The sequence below is a fragment of the Artemia franciscana genome, unplaced genomic scaffold (genome assembly GCF_032884065.1).
Source record: "Artemia franciscana unplaced genomic scaffold, ASM3288406v1 Scaffold_253, whole genome shotgun sequence".
Classification (NCBI taxonomy): Eukaryota; Metazoa; Arthropoda; class Branchiopoda; order Anostraca; family Artemiidae; genus Artemia; species Artemia franciscana.
Genome location: NW_027063379.1, coordinates 1,437,557 through 1,453,028, shown reverse-complemented (window position 1 = coordinate 1,453,028; position 15,472 = coordinate 1,437,557). Strand labels below are relative to the sequence as shown.

The 15,472-nt window shown below is 33.3% G+C and overlaps 1 long non-coding RNA gene across 4 annotated transcripts in view; it reads right to left on the bottom strand.

Moving 5' to 3' along the window:
- Positions 1-9,150: 9,150 nt before the first annotated feature.
- The window catches only part of LOC136042950 (uncharacterized), an 86,004-nt gene continuing 79,682 nt past the window's right edge, over positions 9,151-15,472 (bottom strand). For all 4 annotated transcript variants that reach the window (XR_010621506.1, XR_010621508.1, XR_010621507.1 and 1 more), the window contains one exon: positions 9,151-13,675. This is a non-coding gene — a long non-coding RNA (uncharacterized LOC136042950). The remainder of the gene's footprint in view (positions 13,676-15,472) is intronic.

Here is a 15,472-nt window from a genome sequence, read left to right as displayed (position 1 = left end):
TTATTAATCAAACGGTAAAAACACTAATTAGAACCAAATTGAAGCTGTTTAAGAATGGTAAACTCGATCAAGCCAATATATTAAGTAAATCAATTAAAAGAGAAATTCGTAAATTGGCACGATCATACTACAAAAATAAGATCGAAGAATTGTTCACTAATAAGCCAAAAAACTGGTATTCCGAGTTAAAAAGCTATGTGGCAGGAGTCTTGACCAGCTTAATTTCAACTTACCAGAGCCCCCTGATGTTACTGCAAATAATCTAAATAAATTTTTCGCTTCCATTGTGCAGAGCCTTCCAGCATTGCCAATCCAATTATCAACAGGAGCCCCATCCCCCTTTTTCCCGACTGTTTCCCCGTCTGAGATTGAAAGAAGAATTGATAAACTAAGAAAGACAAGTGTTTGTCCTTTGGATATCCCGTTTCCCCTTATTAGAGCCTTCGGTGACTTCCTGTCTAAGCCCTTGTCTGTCCTGTTTAACGAAATTACTAAGTCTGGGCAAATTCCAACAATTTGGAAACAGGGTTTTATTACCCCTTTGATAAAGAAAAATGGAAAGCCTGGCTTTGATGGTGTTCGGCCTATTACGCTTACTCCTATTTTTTCAAAATAGTATGAAGGATTCCTTGCAGATTTGCTAAAGGAAAAAATCCTACCTCTTACTGGCCTGAAACAATTTGGAAACCTAAAATCAACTTCTACTTCCCACTACCTCGTTTCTCTTATTAACCACATCAGGAAAATCCTCGAAAAACCTAATTCCTGGCTAAACTTAATTTCTATTGACCTTCAGAAACCCCTTTGACCTTGTTAACCACAATATTTTAATTGAGAAACTAGAAAGCGAGTTCAATATCGATCCCTTACTGGTAAAATTGGTTGCCTCATTTTTAACAAATAGATCACAGGTGGTTAAATACCAGAACCATTACTCAAATCCTCTCCCTATCTACAATGGCATACCCCAAGGAACTCTCCTAGGCCCCCTCCTTTTTTCAGTCATGGTTAACAGCCTTGCGAAGGAAGTTCCTGGCCGTTGGAAATTTGTTGATGACCAAACGATTGTTGAAAGTTGCTTCAGAAATTTAATAAGCGACCCTATGAGTATTCTCAATGAAATTGGAAGTGAGGCTTTGGACCTAGATATGACCGTAAACCCCTCTAAGTCCATGATAATGCCGATTTGTTTCCTCAAATCCTCGCCCTGTTTTCTTAATCCTATCCCTCCTGAAATTTATGCATCCTCGGTTAAATTACTTGGAGTCACAATTTCGTCAAATTTAAAGTGGGATATCCACGTTAAAGATATCATCCATAAAGCTAATGCGTCTATCGCCCTCCTTAAGCTCCTAAATAAATATAGCTTCCCCCCTTCTCACTCCTTAAGGTTGTACACGTCGTTTGTCCGTCCGCATCTTGAATATGCTTGTCCAGTTTGGCACCCTGGCATCTACCGTGAAGAATCAGACAAAATTGAGTCAATAAAAAAAAGAGCATTGCGAATAATTTTCAAAGAAGGCAAGGTGCCTTACTCTCTGCTCCTAAAAAAAATTAGTTGGGAAACCCTTGAGCGAAGGAGGTCGTCGTTGTGCCTCCGTTTTTCAAAAAATGCAATAACGAACCCTCGGACGGCAAGTATTTTCCCCAAACGTCACTCACCATCCAGATTACGACAGCCTCGAGCTGTTTCTGAGCCCATCCCAGTTTTGTCCCCCATTCGTTGCGTTACCTCCAGATATAAAAAAACCTTTGTCCCCTTCATCACAGAAAAAATAAATAAAATAGCCAACTAGTTTCGCCTCCCCCCGTATTTTTTCTCTTTCCTGTGAGGTGCTTTAGGTCGTTGTTCGTTTGTTCCCACCGATTGTTTATATGTTCTCTTTTAAACCTTTTCAACGCTAATTTTATCTCACTCTTTTAGTTTTGTTTTACGACTTACCTTTTCAACTTTCTGACATATTGCCGTTTAATTTTTTCTTTTTTTTGACCAATGAATGGCTTTGCCTTTCTGATTTAGTTGTTTTTGACATTGTTTAACCAGTTTTTTAGTTGTTGCGAATTCCGGAATGCGTCCCTCGGGGCTTGTGATAGTTATTTTTTGAAAGTAAATATCTTATCTTATCTAAGAACATTAATCCCTCACATAGTTGAAATTTTAAATTAATACCCCCCCCCCTTTTTTTTCTTTTTTTTTCTTTTTTTTCTCACTCCACTCTTATCTTATAGTTTGAGTGTTTATTTTGCAATTGCAAACTTTGTAATTCTTGCTTGCTACATTTTTGTTTAAATTTGTTTTCCCTGTTTCAACTTTACGAGTTTTTATCGTTTGACTTTTTATTGATTGCAATTTATGATGTTGTACTGACGCTGAAGTGCGAATTCGGCCCTTTTGGGCTTGTGATAGTCGCTTTGTTGAAATAAATATTATCTTATCTGATCTTAAGACTTAGTGGATCCCTCGGATCTTAAGAACATCCTAAACAAAATAAAAACTCACTTAACATTTGGTCTCCAATTACCAGTAGAACCAGAAGTAGCTAACTTGTTTTTATATTATACCAAAATAAAGGTCCATATCACCGACATCAATGAGCAACTATTTGCTGTAGTCACAATTCCTTTAATTAATCAACAATCCATATATGACCTATACAAAATATCTACCTTCCCTATCAACATTAAAGAGACAAACTCCTTCATGAGTATCGTCCCAGAAGCGGAATATATGTTAATAGATCAAGACAGAAGAAAATACGCACTGGCAAATGCCGAAGAATTAAAAGAATGTGTGTTATTTAAAAATTTGGTCTGCCAACTATAATTACCTATATATAACGTAAAGATAGGATCATGCATGCTAGATCTATTCCTAAAGGAATCACAGCAACAAAATATTCCTGATTCTTGTGAAGCCTTAATAGGAAATACCAAAAGAGAAACTTTCATTAATTTGCGGAACGACTTATGGTTATTTACAGTACCTAAAAAGACGGTAGGAACCCTATCCTGCTATAAAAATACAGAAAAAATTGACCCCAGCTATTGAACCAAAATATTGTTACAGGACGTTGGAACTACTACAATCAAACAAAATTGCAGACTTGTAACTAAAGAAACAACTGTCCAAACCCCTCTAATCATAACCAGCACTAACGTCATGACCCCAAAAATAATAAACTTTCAAGGAATAAACTTGTCCTTCACGATTCTGAATATAAATGATGAGGAATCTAAAACATCCATATGGCCGAAAATAGAAAAGATTAAAGGTACAATGCAATTAACAAAAATAAAGGAAGCGTTAGATATGCAAATACCCTTATTCACTGACGAAGACCAAAGGTTGAAATAGGTGGAGAGCCAATACGGTTTGTTCTCACCAAAGTCATGGTATAATATTATAATCACTATATTCATAGTATTTCTTATTTCACTAACAATAAGAGCGCTACTAACAATTAACTATGGGAAACTACTGAAGCAAAAAAGGATAAATAATGATGCAATTGAAGCACAAGAGATGCATCAATTGAACCCTACTGCTCCTGATAATATTTAAGCCATTTTAACAGGGAGGATGTAATAATCTGAGAAAATTGAGAGGTCTTTCCCCGTACGTTAAAATCCTTTCCCTACTGTAGGAAATATTGTTGGTGTATAACAGCTAAAAGGCTACAACATACTGTAATACAACATACTGTATTACATTTTGGCGTATACATCAAAAATACTCTTGGCAGAAAATCTTATGTAAATATAGACCTCGAACAAGCACGAAAAATTCGTTCCTATTTTCTTATGTGCAAGAGATTTAAGAAATCATCTCTTGTAATTTTGCTGCTCTATTTCCAAACTAAAAATATTCCAAGGCGTGATGATTGAAAGGCTATGATGCAAAATGTATTACTTTTCGACTAATCACGCATTGGAAGTTCAAAATTTTTTTTTGGATTAAAGTATGATCCAGAACATATTAAGACCTCTATGGAATCTTATATTTAAGTACTCTCTTTAGTTCAGTGTTTTTATATTTACATGTAATCATAATAATATAGTAATAGTGTAATAACAATAAAAATATTCTTAATTACTATATAACCACATATACCTCATGTTACTTCGAATGTACCTGAAAAATTATTAGAATTTAAAACTTCTATTAAGAAATTGTACATTCAATTTCCCTTTGAATTTAAAAAAAATAATATTACTGTTATGCAATTATATGCTATTATTATGCAATTTCACATTACAATAATGCTTCATGTTATCGTATCACTAGTATAATTTTATATGTTAACAACATGATTCTGCTTGGAAATTTTTTATTACAGAATTTGGCATACTCTTGACATTGGTCGACGAACGTGATGGTCAAAGCCTGGAAAGCACCTATCATGACTTATCAACCGCCGAAGAATGCCCAAAAAACACATCTGATTCAACCAAACAGCTATCACCCAAGTGACATCCCAAATAGCACCAACTATTTACTACAATCATATTCATCTTTCTGACTGAACACCGTAGACTAGAGAAGACGTAACATCCAGCCAGCAAGTACAATCACAACATAACCAAGAAGACACCATAGATGATAACCTAATTCAATATGGAAACCTAATGTCAGCAAAGTCACAGACCTAGATGAAGATTTAGAACAGAACATCCTAAATCCTAGTTTTTTTAACTTAGGAATCAACTACAAAGTAAGGTCTTAGATACTACCTCAGTCTATTGAATTAAAGACAATAAAGATAACTTAAACTGCTGGGGATAGGTGATTCTGTGTTCCGTGCTTCCCATTTTGTAAAAGCGTAAAAACAAGACAGTCTTTACATTTGCTAAATGTTTAGGCAACAAAACACTTAAAGGTGATAAATTAGAAAATGACATTATATTTGTTCAATCAGTAAATAGGACAAGGACACGAAAATTGTGATTGGTGTACAATTAATATTATAAAATAATAAGTGATGAACAATTAAAAGTGCCAAATAGTGAATTAATAAGTTAAAATCCCCACCCTATCTCTAACTACCTGAAGTAAGATCAAAAGTGCTGTGCTCAAGGAGTAGTAATCTGGATCCCAACGAATCATTGGGAAAAAGAACTGTGGAAAGGGGGAACAAATTGCCCAGGATGGGGCCAGCTCTGCCTCCAAACCAAGTGCTTTGACTCCTACCATAACACCAACACGTCACTCCTCATATACTTCTGAACCTTGCACTCCAAAAAAAACATGCCCATGTTATAACGCTGTGACTGAAAGTCCTACCGCTAGAGGTCATGAAACATGCTACGTCAGAACTGAGAAACCCGTCAGAAAGATAAATTTATGAGTGATTTAGACCAGATTTTGTCCATCCCCCTATAGACAGCTTTGTCGAGAAGATGTAGTACAACGCGCCTCGTCCGCATGTGCTTTCCCCATGCAAGTGTTAATAATACCCCACGTCCTTTGCTTTGCTTATTGTGTGTTTTATATCATAGGTGATTGGGTTATAATAAAAGATTGAAATCAACTGCTAAAGCTACTCATTATTGTATAAACAATTTCAACTTTGCCATGAGTTGAAATAATATCTCTTTTTTCTCACCACCTCCCAATTTTTCTTCTTTGCATGGTACTTAAGAACTTTTTTAATTTGTAGTTTCCGGATTCTTTTTAATAGAAAAGTTTATTTTTTTGTCTTTACATTTTTCAGTTTGTCATTATTCGTTGTAGGTTTTACCGTTTTTATGACAGTATTCGCTGCATTATAAATTCACTCACATATTCTGGGAGGTGAACGAGGTGAGATGAGTATTGTAAAACATGCAGGGAAAATACAAACTAAATCAGGCAAAGAATAAATTTTTGGCACAAGTAATACATTATATTCGCACATATAGTATTTTTATTCCAGTAATTAAGATATTTTTACAAATATTATCATATATTTTTTCCAAACGGAAGGGTACTGAAATAAGAAGTAAAAATTATTAGACAGAATCAAAGAGTAGAAATTATGTTAAGTTGCAATAATGATGCATTACTAAGGAATCCAAGAAATAGAAGATTTGATTTTAGTAGAGCTTTCAAGATTAGTTTTAAAATATTGTCAAAAATTGCTGTCTTTCATTTTTTTTCAACTAGTTTAGCACTGTTGACTCAATTTTTTCAAGCACTGTGAATTTTTAATTCTTCATTTGTCTTCCATTTTTTTCCAAAGCAGTGATGGACTGAAAATTTACCACAGAAACGACCCAAAAAAGTTGACGAAACTTATTTCTTTTACATATAATTCAAAATGAATGCCTAGGCTGAATTTCAAAGGGCAATTATTCTTATTTTTATTGCTTACAGTTTGATTACAGTTTTATTGCTTAAATTTTATTGCTTAGTTTTCTTGCTAGCTGTGGTGGTGGGGCTTCCCTTGTGCTTTTGATTTGGATGTTTTGCTATGTAATGTGTATTTTGTTATGAACACGTATATACTTAGCAAAACAAATGAAAGTAGAATTACTTTCAGCGTCGCCTCGACGTGGCGGGGAAGTGATAACAGGGTGATGTTAGATAAGAAAATAATAATCAAAGTAAGGATTAATTTCGTATATAATTATTATCGACCAAAGCTCTTTTTTTCTATACTAATTGCAAATGGGTTTCACTAGTTAAAAATTTTGTACTTTTATTGATATCTAACTCCACTCTGGCTAAGCACGCTGAATCTGTTATATTGAATAATATACCTCGTTTTTTCATAGCACAGCAGACGTAATATATAGTAGCAAAAAGTTCTATTCTCCATCAAAGATTTTTGACACACATCGAAAACCACACAAACTTCATAAACCTGAATTTGTGCATGTGCAACGACATAGGTTTCTGATAGAAAACCAAGTAGGAAATTACAGCATGGCTCTGACGTGTTGGAAAACTTCCCAAATTTCGTCCTGTGAAATGTGTGTCATGTTCAGAGAAACATTTTGCAACTGTATTTTACCTATACTGTGATCCACATGTTCGAGGATAAGAACATGCATACAAATCAAATAGGGTGTTTTAGATCCCTATGACATACTGCTGAACTGCTAAGGATGAATTAGTGGTTCAATTTTCATTTTAAACTATTAACAACCACACTCGGAGCAGTCGAATAACCCCTTGGTCGAGCTGCAACCGACCCAAGCGCCATAAATATGCTCTAGGCCACAGGTACATCTGACAGATTGACCAAACCCACAAATGAAACTTATGAATTTGTAGTTTCGGTAAATTTTAGCACATTTCTTCATATCAACTCAATAAAACCCAGGGAGCGCTAATGGGCCAAGGAAGGGTCTTTTCTGCTCTGAGCAAAAAATGTTTGCACCCACAAGACTTTCTCAAACACAATAAAAATACCACACTCGGAGCAGTCGGATAACCCCTTGGTCGGGCTGCAACCGACCAAAGCGCCATAAATATTCTCTAGGCCACAGGTTCATCTGACAGATTGATCAAACCCACAAATGAAATTTACGAATTTGTAGTTTCAGTAAATTTTTGCACATTTCTTCAGATCACCTCAGTAAAATCCAGAGAGCGCTAATGGGTCAAGGAAGGGTCTTTTCTGCTCTGAGCAAAAAATGTTTGCACCCATGACAGACTTTCTCAAACACAATAAAGTACCACACTCGGAGCAGTCGGATAACCCCTTGGTCGAGCTGCAACCGACCCAAGCGCCATAAATATTCTCTAGGCCACAGGTTCATCTGACAGATTCACCAAATTCACAAATGAAATGTCGGTAAATTTTAGCACATTTCTTCATATCACCCCAATAAAACACAGGGAGCGCTAATGGGCCAAGGAAGGGTCTTTTCTGCTCAGAGCAAAAAATGTTTGCACCCATGACCGATTTACTCAAACACAATATAATTACCACACTCGGAGCAGTCGGATGACCCCTTGGTCGAGCTGCAACCGACCCAAGCACCATAAATATTCGTTAGGCCGCAGGTTCATCTGACATATTGAACAAATCCACAAATGAAATTTATGGATATGTAGTTGCGGGTAAATTTTAACCCATTTCTTCATATCACCCGAATAAAACCCAGGGAGCGATAATGGGCCAAGGAAGGGTCTTTTCTGCTATGAGCAAAAAATGTTTGCACACATGATATACTTACTCAAACACAATAAAAATACCACACTCAGAGCAGTCAGATAACCCCTTGGTCGAGCTGCAACCGACCCCTGCGCCATAAATATTCTTTAGGCCGTAGGTTCATCTGACATATTGACCAAACCCACAAATGAAATTTATGAATATGCAGTTGTCGGTAAATTTTAGCCCGTTTCTAACTAAAACAAATGAACTGACATCATTTTTAAACAATCCTAGTAAGGGCTCATGTAAGATTTGCCCCTCACTCTATCGGACTATTTGTCTTAGTTTTTTCTACAATTAGCCATGGCTAGATGCCCACACCAACTCGATTATAATTCAATAATATTATTTCAAGAAGGGTTCAAGGGACTGCTAGGCCAAAACCGCAACTGACACAAGAGCATAATACATTGATTTATTCCAAATTTACTGTTTGAACGAGAAAGACAGACCATTACCAGAACTCGATTAATGTAGCAAATACCTTCTTACACTAATCTCAGTGCCATGTTTAATGTTGCCATGCTTGCATGTTTCAATCATTATAGAATATTTCAAAAGTAAAATTTATAATTTCTATAGGAGAGAACTATGAAATCACAGGCTTTATACTCAATAATATTATTTTATCGTATCAAAAAATTATAAGGAAACTCATCTTTTTCATTTTTCATGAAAATGTGGATGTTTGAGAAAAAGAATCTGTTTTGGATTGTGAGATGTCAAATTTGAAGCAAAATTTAGCTTGTCAAGAGTCAAAATGTTGAGATGTGCTCAAAAAATGGCCTTTCAAATCGAGTTTCAAAAGTACTCTACTTTGTACAAGGGTAAGTATATGTTTATTTATAATTTAAAACCGCTTTGTGGAGAAGTTGGGTATATAGTGCAAAAAAATAATTTAGTTATTTCTTTTTGCATCGAAGGTATGTAATCCGTCTACCAATCTTATAGGATCACCGTGTCCGATTTAGTCACACATGAAAAAAATACGTGACTATGTTTGTAACTTGAAAATAGGGTTATTTGATATGCTAAATATGACGGTGTAGTTTCGATTTACATCACCTGTTTTGGTTGCTTTACCTCTTTCAGACATAGGTCATATTTTCACTGGCTCGTAACTTTTAATGGGTACCATTAAGCTTAATGAGCTTTATGTTTTTCAAAATTAACTTGATTGTTCGATTCTTTTGTAGTATATACTATTATTAAATCTTTGTGTTTTAGAGTTTCGATTACTCTTGAGCCGGGTCACCTGGTACTTACAGCTTATTGCCACGAACTATTTGATGCAATGGAGACTGCTAGTATTTTTTAATATTATTCACATTTTTATTTTTATTTTTAAGACTAAAAAATGATTAGTTTGTGTTTAATACTAATACTGTTCTAGTGTTTCGAATCATATGACACTTATTGATTCGTATGCTATGACCATTCAATTTTGATTGACATTATACCTAACTCTCTGTTAAATGGTCATCATGTGTAGTTTTGCTTCAGATTAAAAATTACAATTTGCCTTAATAAATGAATTTTCGTTTTATCTTTGCGACATGAAATTTTCACGGGTATGTACCGACAGTATTTATTATCATGAAAAACAGACACGTTCCGAAACAAAAAATATAAATTGATAAAACACTTGAAACCCGAGTCTACAAAAGCTGTTAACAAAAAACAAAAAAAAAAATACTAGAAGAATTCGGTTGAACGCACAAAGAGACAAAGTCAAGGAGTTTTTTTCCTTCACATCAAAATCTGATCGTTAGAATGTTCTAACTTTTAAACCAATAAATGAAAATAACTGCCTAGCTTTTTGCTGAGAAGTTAGAGGTGAACGTTGCTATCAGATAGGCTACGTCCTCTTTTTGTACCATTGATAGTATATGTATAAGTCTACTGTATGGTACCACTCCAAAAACGGTGCTTTAGCTAAAAATTAGAAGACAAGAGATGTCAGAGAAACCAGGGGACAACTTTTCACCTAAGTCCTAACTATAAAATTCCTTCAGATTCCCAGATTAATTAGTTCATGTCTTGTTATCTATCTACGAGCAATTCTAAGGGAAATAACCATGCACAGCTTATATTTGTTTGTTTTCAGGCTTAATATAGTCTTTTTTTTAAGTGTCAGAATTTTATTTTAAGGGCTTTTTTATTTTAAGGAGCTTATTTTAAGCATTATCTATCCAGCTTTTTCTTGATAATTAACTAAAACAACGAAACAAAAGATCCCATGATGTTTTTCAAAAGCGTGTGTTAGCTTAATGAGTATTTCAAATAGGATTTAATTAATATTACCATGTTAAGAGTTATTTACTAATGTTAAAAAAACGTGTATATGTTATGTTCAATAAAATTTGACTTTAAGAAATGTATACCAACTTTATAATATTACTTTTATGAAAGGGGCCGTTGAAAAGCTCTAATTTCTTTAAAAATGAAGGAATTATGACATCAAGAGGTATTTGTAATACTATTCCAATATCTGTGCCATAAAACACAGTAAATAAAACAAGAAAATGAACCCGATTCGAGTAGATATAATGAGTGTTGACAAAAGTATCTAGGGTGTTGACAAAAGTATCTAAGGAAAAACGTCTTTCTTTTAGATTCACGAATTTTTCTATGGATTATATAGCGATTCAATAAGAGATGTCTTTTTTTTCAATTGTTATATTCTATCAAAGACCCAAAAACAACAATGTAATCATTTGGTATAGTAGGTCAGAGTAAGTGACTTAATGACGTCAAACAACTATATGTATTTTAAGGTATATGTAATGTTGTTTAACATGTACAGCAATGCAAATTTCGAAGTCCCCTCTCCTCAAAACAGATTTAATGTTAGCTTTGGAGCTTTATATAAATATGAATTTTTCATTATCTCAATATCAAATGCTGAAAAACAAAATATGCAATTGTTATCTTGCCATTTCTAATTGATCATTCGACAGAGCTGAAAAGAATATGGTGAGATATGCTCGAATGGCTGAATTAGCTTCAAAACTAGTAACAACGTTGTTAATACTATTTGTTTTCAAAATACAGATATGCTCATTGAATTCTCTAGTATACATTGGATGTTTATTTGGAATATATTTTTCCTTTTATTTTCAAGAAGTGTTGTTGTTCCCTCCAATGAAGCCCAAACATAAAAAAAAACAAGAGGACAGCAGAAAACAAGAGAACAGCAGAAAACAAGAGGACGGCAGAAAACGACTCAACTCAATGAAGAGCTGATATCTGCATATTTTACTTTTTTTAAACTGATGTATTTAAAAATTCAAGTTATTAAAGCTTTTGAAAATTTTTTACTTATGATTTACTTGTTCTTCAATTCGTACGTTTCTATTTTCCTACTTTTTATATTTATATATTCACTTTTATACTTTTGCAAATGCCAAATACATTTGCAAAATGTCTGAAGTAGTAAAAATCCAAGATTAAGTAGAACCAAAAATGGGGTTAGAAGGTAAGTGACAGTGAAAACCAAAAGGCGTAATGAAAATGATAGCGATGAGAACTAAAATGATGATTCTTTGGATTCACCTGAACTATCAAATAGGATACAACGGGTGAAAATCAACAACCTGGACTATCAAATGAGACAAGATCCAGACAACGAACATTTACAAGTATTACTTATAATCATTGGGGAAAAAAATTGTCTTACCATCTGAACAATTAACAAATCTACAACCTGAACCGTCGAGTAAAACTAGACCTTAATTCTAATTATCAAAAATAACTCAATAAAAATTGAGGATGCAAACAAAAAGAAAACTATTTATAGCATACTCCGCCAGTCCCGTACTTATCCTTAAAAATTACTAAACTTACTTAAAGAATATGCTGAGATATGCTCGAATGGCTGAATTAGTTTCAAAATTAGTAACAACGTTGTTAATACTATTTGTTTTCAAGATACAGATATGCTCATTGAATTCTCTGGTATACATTGGATGTTTATTTGGAATATAATTTTTCCTTTTATTTTCAGGAAGTGTTGTTGTTCCCTCCAATGAAGCCCAAACATAAAAAAAAACAAGAGGACAGCAGAAAACAAGAGGACGGCAGAAAACGACTCAGCTCAATGAAGAGCTGATATCTGCACATTTTACTTTTTTTAAACTGATGTATTTAAAAATTCAAGTTATTAAAGCTTTTGAAAATTTTTTACTTATGATTTACTTGTTCTTCAATTCGTACGTTTCTATTTTCCTACTTTTTATATTTATATATTCACTTTTTTACTTTTGCAAATGCCAAATGCATTTGCAAAATGTCTGAAGTAGTAAAAATCCAAGATGAAGTAGAACCAACAATGGGGTTAGAAGGTAAGTGACAGTGAAAACCAAAAGGCGTAATGAAAATGATAGCGATGAGAACTAAAATGATAATTCTTTGGATTCACCTGAACTATCAAATAGGATACAACGGGTGAAAATCAACAACCTGGACTATCAAATGAGACAAGATCCAGACAACGAACATTTACAAGTATTGCTTATAATCATTGGGGAAAAAAAATTGTCTCACCATCTGAACAATTAACAAATCTACAACCTGAACTGTCGAGTAAAACTAGACCTTAATTCTAATGATCAAAAATAACTCAATAAAAATTGAGGATGCAAACAAAAAGAAAACTATTTATAGCATACTCCGCCAGTGCCGTACTTATCCTTAAAAATTACTAAACTTACATAAAAAATTACAAAAGTACAATAGAAAAATTTGAATAAATCTAAAATTTCAAACTTGCAACGACCAAATTTTTCAACACATTACTGTTGTAACTATGTTTAATCCTTTAACACAGTTAAGACACTGCGTCAGAGCCATACTCATTCTTAAACCACTTCAATCAGATCTTGAATTTGTAAGGACTTTTTTGTTAACATACCACCAGTATTGACAAACATTTACAACAACCCATACAATGACAGACAACACATAAATTAACAGGCAAAAACATAATAAGTGTTTAAAATTTGTTAACAACAATGCATTAAGAACTGAAACTCTTAAGTCTTAAATTAAAATACATTAAGCTGAACCAAAATTTTAGTTTTGCTAATACTTTACTTCACTAAAGAATTGCGGTCAATGGAACAAAGAATTCGATGTTATGTTTAAACTTGACATGACCTCACCAACAAATACACTCAAATACTCGTTATTTTGGAATAACTTATTCTGGTCAACTATCGAAACTTTAACTCTCATTGAAAAAAAAAACCTGGTATCTTCTTGATCACAACAGTTAATAAATTGCATAAGTATGGAAGCAGCTTTTTAAAGCAGGCTAAAAACCAATTTTTGACTTTCACCTTATAAGTTAAAATTGTCAGATGCAACTTTTAGACATTTAAAAATTTGACGTATGAATACCTTATAACGACGTATGACCGACGGCGAAGGGCATCACTTCTTTCAGCCCGGACCATGGCATCATAAGCATTGCCTGCTTCCACCAGTTTGCCCACTAGAGGTCAACTGTCACGATGCTCTTTAATGGTTGGCTGAAAAAGAACCACTTTTAGTTTTAATAAATGAGGAAAAGAAGAAGTCTGGGTTTAATTGTCGATCGTTCTTATGAAATAAAGAAATAATAAACAACAATTAGTTTATACAATTTTGAGTTAAATAAATGATAATACCCCCGTCATTAATATATAATTTATGTATATATATATATATATATATATATATATATATATATATATATATATATATATATATATATATATACATATATATATATATTATACATATATTTTTTTCTTTACTTTTTTTTCTGAAACGTAAAGCAGCAGTACAATTAGGTGAAGGCGTTCCCGGATGCTTGAGAAGTTTGTTTGCCATATATAAGCACCAATCTTCAATCATGACTAAAGTGCAGTTATAAATTTATGTTGTAAAGTCAAAGGTCATATCTGACCTCTCTAGCCGTATTCGATGGAGTATATCATCGGCCATTTGCAATTTGTATTTTTCCCATAGCTCTGCAGGAGATGAAGGAGAGCAAGTTGTCAATATGATTCCAAAGAATCCACGAATTTGACTTGGAGATGACGTTTCGCATGCGTATTTGATGCAATTATCCCAGTGTTGGTCGTTCCCCAATAAATTCAGAGCTTTGCATGCACTACGACAAGTGTCATGTATAGTCCCCTTTACAGTTTTAAATATAACCTGTTGAAGCCTTGAGCCCTTAGATTCAAGTAGCTGGCATAGATCCATAGAAAGCATATGTAAATCTAATTCATTTTGCTATTATTTTTCCTATGTCCTCTCGATCGTTTTTTACGTTTAGTAGGTGCCTATAAAAAAACAAATGTAACACAACAAAGTAACACCAAAACAACGTTATCATACCTTGGTTCTGGCCCTCAAATATTTATATTACGAATTCATATCTATATCAATACTAAACAATTATTTAAAAAAAAAATTCACTATATCAAATTTTCTCTATTGATGAAAATGTGACCTAGATAAAAATCAAGGAAATGAATGCAAAATAAGATCATTCGAAAACAAGATATATGCAAAATCCTCCAAAAATCCACTGTCAAATATTAGGGACACGCCAAACTCAGTAACAAAGAAAATCAAAATCAACCAAAGATTTCGCTAAGTAATTCAAGATAATTCTTTCGGTATTTATTTAAAAGTTCGTTATAACGAAAACTAAATTTTGAAAATTGCCAAGTTAATTTATTGCAGAAATCCTCTTAAAATCAATTTTTGGCTTAAAATTTTACATCTATTTTTAAAATCAACATAATTACTACAAATCCTTGTATAAGTAACTGCGAGTAAAATGCTGAATAGGTCATATTTGAGTGTACATTACTTTCAGGGAACGGGAAATTAATCACATCAAAATCGAAATCATCCGTTTTATTATATATTTTAAAACCTAATCTATTGTTATCAAAATATTAATATTCAAATCTAAGAAATGATCTTCTAGACCAGTGCCATGACTAGATTCAAGAGTAGCTCTGATAGATATATATTTTTTTGAAATATCAAAAAATTCTTTACAATTTAAAACCAAAATATCATCTAAATATCTTTTATTATTTGACGAAACTTGTTTTAAATTACTTGGATTATTCTTATCTATCACATATTTACATTCGAGTTGACTTAAAAACAAGTCAGTCACAAATGGACTGACATCCCCCCCATGGGAATTCCCACGATTTGCCTGTACAGATTACCATTAAATCTTAAATAAGAATTATATAAAACAAATTCTAATAAATCAAAAATCATATCTAAACTGTAGCAACTCGAGCTAACTGTAG